The 6462-nt window shown below is 30.0% G+C and overlaps 1 protein-coding gene across 7 annotated transcripts in view; it reads left to right on the forward strand.

Annotated features, from left to right (window-relative positions):
- Positions 1 to 6462, forward strand: part of Ih (hyperpolarization activated cyclic nucleotide gated potassium channel Ih) — a 734518-nt gene that overhangs the window by 248655 nt on the left and 479401 nt on the right. Inside the window, exon 1 of one of the 7 annotated variants that reach the window (XM_067049306.1) lies at positions 5451 to 5477. The exons of the other annotated variants lie outside the window; for them this stretch is intronic. The gene's annotated coding sequence lies outside the window, so the exon portion shown is untranslated. Of the gene's footprint in view, positions 1 to 5450; positions 5478 to 6462 lie in introns of those variants that run through there. 7 annotated transcript variants of the gene reach the window in all.

Here is a 6462-nt window from a genome sequence, read left to right on the forward strand (position 1 = left end):
TCGTAAAATCCTTAATGCTCCTTACTTTGTCACAAATCAAATCATCCATCAGGACCTCAATGTCTCCTATGTTCCCGATTTGGCCAGAACCAGATACCAATCCTTCCATAATAAACTTCCCAACCACCCAAACCAACTCGTTTCCTGGCTTCTCCTTCACTACCTAATAATCCTCCTAGACATCTGAAAAGAGATGGCCTCGAGATCTTCTCCTTTAGAAATGTTTTTGGAGTTCTATCAATGGGTAGATTCTCCACATGCTTTTATCATGTCATAATATCACTTACAGCAAATTTACTTGATGTGTATATATGTATACAGTTGTAAATATCAAAAAATAAATTATTTAAAAAAATATTAGTAAATATGAAGTAACGTTTTTGTTTTACTGTTTAATAGACCAGCTTGGGTATATTGTTTGTTATTAGTTTATATAAATGATATTTAACACATCATTTTTGTAAAATTACTACAATTTATTCTATTCAATTGCATGCATTTCACAGGCTAACTATATTTGGACGAGGGTAGCCTCATAAACATATAAATAAATTATTATTATATAGATGGATAAGAATAAGAAAAAATGAGTAAGATTAAAAGTAATTTAAGGGATTGCCTAGTGCAATTAATTGCAGTGTTATAAATCAGCTATATAATCCTGGTGATGGGCCAAAGCATCAAAACGAGGAGGTGCTATATGGTTTAGAACAATTTGTTTGAATTTATTGAAATTATACTATATGTAATATAGAAGATTGGTATGGATTAATAATTGCAATTGGTTGATTTCTTCCAAGAAATTATGGAACTTATTTACTGTTATATTTAAATAAATAAGAATCTGATAGTAATTCTTATGAGCAATGACTGCTGCCACATTTAATATGCTATTTTGTGTCAGATTACAGAAGTCCTGGGTAGGGTTCTGATTTTTTAATACCTGCCTTTGTAGCGGTAGTCGCGAAGCACTGAAGACTTTGGTTCAGAATGCCCCATAGGGATTACCTTCGCTGCAGCATGCAAGCCACAACTCGACTGCCTCCACCACGAGAGAGAGGTACCTGAGGGACTTATGGTAGTCTCTGCACGTACGAAACGTAAGTGCGAGCAAAATACATGGTGTTCACCATTTCCCCCACAGACGCACGAAGCATCAGTTCGAGGAAGCGGCGAGACTCCAAGACGTCAGACAGATAAGCCATAATGTATTATTTCCATAATAAGAGACCTAACCTCAAAATCTCTGTCTATTATAATCTATAAAATAAATTGTTAATCATTAACGCATTAATCTGCCCCTTTAGAGATTAAATTTGGCTTTCGAAAATATAAGTATATTAAACCCTGCAGCGAGGTCTCTCAATTTTAATACTGTTTTTTCTCACAATTATAATAGAATTCTTTTAAGTTCATAATAATCCCCTTTCGTAAAACACCAAGATGAACATTTTGTTTAGACTTAGTACAGAAAGTAAGTTATCAATACGCGATATAAAATTAAACTATATCAAAATACAATATGTTTAGAGTGATATCGCAATATAACGTGGTAATAGGTTGTATTATTGACACATCGTTATAAAACTGTTTTTAATAAAGAAAATACTTACATCAGTTGCATAAGTGAAGAAAAGAAGTTAATTTTACAAATCATATCTAATTGAATTGAATTCCTTCATTCTGCAATGAAATACTTGAATAAAATGGTTTCGAAAGATCCAATATACATTCATGTAGAGCATACGACCGGCTGAATCTTGTGAAACATTCCTTTCTGATATATATGATTAATTAATTATTTCGTTTACTTAATTATGTTTTACTATTGTACTACTTCCTACGAGCAATGCAATTCTCATTTGCATGGTTGTTCCAAAGCGAATCATATTACGTTCTAATATATTTCAACTTTATTTTCATACATCTTTCTTTCCTTAGTGTATGATACCAAGTTTTGGATCTGTAAGCAGTATGAAGAATAATAGTTTTGTAAATTCTAATTCTAAAGTTTCTGGACAGAAGGCTAGAAGAGCTAAGCAATTTCGAAATAGAAAAATAACAAGAATTTAACACCTTTGACCTCGCTTTTATTTCGTCATCAATTTCGTTTTTTCTAGTTACTATTTAACTTAAATAATAAACTTCTCTACTTGTTCAAATGTATTTCCCATAATTTATTTATCCAAATTTATTTCAAAACCTAATTTCTTACTAGATTTTAGATTAGATACCAAATTATCAGCATAATCAAGTGCGGGTATTTTACCACCTAAAGATAAACCCGTTCCAGAATGCATACAATTCTAATAAAATATTCTCATGCTAAATTAAATAAGGTAGGTGATAGGGGGTCCGAATAGTACAAGAGCCGGGAAGAAAAAAAGGCAGATATTTCACCCCAAGTTTGATTAGATTAATGAAAACAATGTTTAATTACTATTCAAAACTGATGAGTCTGCCAAGTAAAGATAGGGGGAATAAAATATGGATATTTCAAAACGTTAAAAATAATTAATTTTTCTTTCGGAGCTCTATACCTTAAAAACTATCGACAACCATAGAAAATCTAAAAAGAACATTATTTAAAGAAGAGTAAATTTGCTGAAATATTAGCACTAATAGAACTATTCACGTCCAATAGTTCTCGAGTTATAGCCTTTTAAAAATCAACATTTCGTAAAAATGTACTGAAATATCAGTAGTAATTTAATTTATTTTGAGAATTCTATATCTCAGGAACTATGTGACGTACAGATGTCTATTAGCACTCAAATTAATGCTAGTTTAATGCACTATAAAGAAGTTTATGAACTTTACTTTCGTAGGAATAGTTGTTTTCATGATATTTACCAAAATAAATTGATTTATAGTTGTTCAGACAAATTTTCATTTGCCAAATTTATATTCCAATGTGAATATCATAAAAACTGCTACCCCTAGGAAGATAAGTGTCATAAACTACTTTATAGTAAGTTAAATTTCCTTTAGTTTGAGGGTTGTCAGACATATGTGCGTCTTATGTGTCTAGAGATATATTTTTCAAAAATCCAACATTTTATACGAACAACTAGAAATTAACATTGTGAGTTTATTTTGTCAAATATCATAAAAACTACTACTCCTACAAAGATAAACATTATTGACTACTTTGTAGTAAATTTAACTAGCTTTAATTTGAGCGCTGGCAAACATGACAATAAGTTCGATTTATGAAAAACATAATTTCAGAAACCATTGGATGTACAGATGTTTGCCAGCTATAAATCAATTTATTTTAGCATATTTCATGAAAACTACTACTCATACGAAAATAAACGTCATAAGCTACTTTATAGTACATTAAACCAGCTCTAATTTGAGTAATAATAGACATCTGTACATCAAATGGTTTTTGAGATATGGATTTTTCAAAATAAATTCACTAACTATTAAAGTATAGTGCATTAAACTAGCATTAATTTGAGTGCTAATAGACATCTGTACGTCACATAGTTCCTGAGATATAGAATTCTCAAAATAAATTAAATGACTACTGATATTTCAGTACATTTTTACGAAATGTTGCTTTTTAAAAAGCTATATCTCAAAAACTATTTAACGTAAATAACTCTATTATGGCTCATATTTCAGAAAATTTACTCTTCTTTAAATAATGTTCTCTCAGGTTTTCTTGTGTTGTTGGTAGTTTTTAGGATAGAGCTCTGAATGAAAAATTAATTTTTTTTTTTATGGTTTTTAAACAGCCTCCATTTTTTTATTCCCCCTACCTATACTTGGCAGACTCATCAGTTTTGACTAGTAATTAAACATTGTTTTCATTAATCTAATCAAACTTGGGGTGAAATATCTGCATTTTTTCTTCCCGGCTCTTGTACTATTCGGACCCCCTATCACCTATCTTATTTAATTTAGCATGAGAATATTTTATTAGAATTTTAAGTATTCTGAAACGGGTTTATCTTTAGGTGGTAAAATACCAGTACTTGGTTATGCTGATAATTTGGTATCTAATCTAAAGAAGCTATATCTCGAGAACTATTGGATGTAAATAGCTCTATTTGGGCTTAGATTTTAGCAAATTTACTCTACTTTAAATGATGCTCTCTTAGATTTTCTATTGTTGTTGCTAGTTGTAAAGATATAGCGCTCCGAAAGAAAAATTAATTATTTTTAACGTTTTGAAATAGCCATATTTTATTCCCCCTACCTTTACTTGGCAGACTCATTAGTTTTGACTAGTAATTATATCTAGTTTTCAATTAAGTAATCATAAATTGGGGTGAAATAACTGCCTTTTTTTCCCTCTTGGGTTCTTGTACTAGAATAATGATTACCGATTCGATCTTCATTCAAACTAATTCTTCTGTGGTATTCCCCCTTGAATCGAAGTATTATAAAGCTTTTTGCAGTCAATAGAATCGTAGGCCTTTTTTAAATCTATGTAAAGCTGATGAACTACCCCGAATGATTTCGTCTAAAACCGATCTTAGATAATTTCTTAAGCGTATTTCGTCATCTTAATAGTTTTTTTATTTGTTAAATAACATGACTTCTTGTACAAATAATTTAAAATATTTACAAAATATGTCTTAATATGAGTTTTTTCCCGCACTCGATAGTAGATACGTAATTTTACTTCATTTATGAAATAATTATTAATATATACCAAGTAATATAAAATAAATACAGACAATAAAAACTCACAATAAAACAAACATAAACCGGATCAACACCCAAATGATAAAAAAACACTGAGAATAACCATTCAATTGGAAAGGGATGGTATCATTCCGGGAATAGAGTATATATTGGCTACAGATAATAAAAATAAATAAATATGATTCTCTTTCTTGATACTGTCTATATTGAGAATGTTCTCTACATTAACATAAGGAGATGAATAGGATATATATTTCTGCAGCTTTCTCTCTCAATATACATTGGATGATGGGCACTGGAGAAGAAGATGGCTTAGGCTTTCAAATATATATTGTTTATAGGAACTGCAGATTTCTTCATCTTGTTCGTGATCCCACTAGTTAGGATTAACATAAATATTTTATAACGTACTGGAAGGAGTTCATGGTAAGATTCGTTGATGGTAAGATTGATATGATCGGTCCTCGGCCTCTTGGGATGAGTAGAATCACATCTTGAAGATCATTAATTAATTTTTTAATTATGCTCAGGCACTTGAATATTTTTTGATGAAATACAATATATTAAAGTGTGTCTATTTTTTCGGTTCAACTGTGTCAAGAATAGAATTTGATAGTTTGGTTTGTGATTAGAATAATGTAGTGTAGAATCGATAACCGTTAGTGAAGCATCGGGATCTGATGGCCATGCATACTAATTGCATATTGTGAACCTCAGGTAACGGGGAGTGGTCGAGGATATTCCGGGGGGGAAGGAGGGGGGCACGTTGTGGCGAGTCAGTCCAGTGTTGAGCCGGCTCCTGGCCGCCTTAGTGAGTATCCTTTATTGCTATCGGCTACAGGATCGTCTCTGTCCTCTTTTCCTATTGGCTAGACACATTTTATGATCTGTTATATCAGTATAGTTCTAGGATCAACCGTTCGTCTATTCGCAAACAATACAACATGCATTTGCCGACACAACGTTTATCACAACCAATCTCCAAAATTTGTTTTCTTTAATTTTAAACTTAAAGGCAAACCAATGGCTGATTGTATCACTTTTCAGGTTTCTCTAAATTTAAATTTATTCCATAAAAAAAAAAAAAAAAAAAAAAATTTCAAATGTTACTCTATATAATTATATTTGTCACAGTTACCAATTATAATAATAATAATAAAAAATAAAAATAATTAGTGACGTTATTTTTATTAAAATTGAAAAAGAACTCATAACAATAATAAAAAATAAATTTTTAAATAATATAAAATTTTACTATTTCACAAATTCGGTATGCACTACACAATAAAAGATAGAATAATATATTATAGAATCTTAGTTTAACGTATTTAATATTATCATAATCATAACTATTTTTAATTTTGTTCATGAAATAGAATACAATTTAGACTTGATCAAAGGTTTTTCAGCACCTTGTGGCGACGATTTCGGGGTTCAAGGTAATGCCGATAATTATAATTATACAACTTAATTAAAACCACATATTATCATGTTAAATATACTGTGTTATATAACTTTGGTAACGAAATTCATAAAATGTGTTCTAACATCACGAGATATAATTAAATTAACAATTTACTTTTTTAAATATGAGCTAAGTCTTTCTGAATATATCATTTTGAATAAGTATACATTTTACTCATTAAACACAATATCAAGAAAATATAAATAATATAATGATGTATAAAACTAATTATATTTAATGTTATGCGGGCATATATCGTAAATGTATGAAAGTAATACTGATGTTAAAAAATATAAACTCGATAAAATTCAACGTAATGCTACATAAAAATCTTT

Source organism: Halyomorpha halys, unplaced genomic scaffold, assembly GCF_000696795.3.
Source record: "Halyomorpha halys isolate HHAL.00 unplaced genomic scaffold, Hhal_1.1 Scaffold124.1, whole genome shotgun sequence".
NCBI classification, from domain to species: domain Eukaryota; kingdom Metazoa; phylum Arthropoda; class Insecta; order Hemiptera; family Pentatomidae; genus Halyomorpha; species Halyomorpha halys.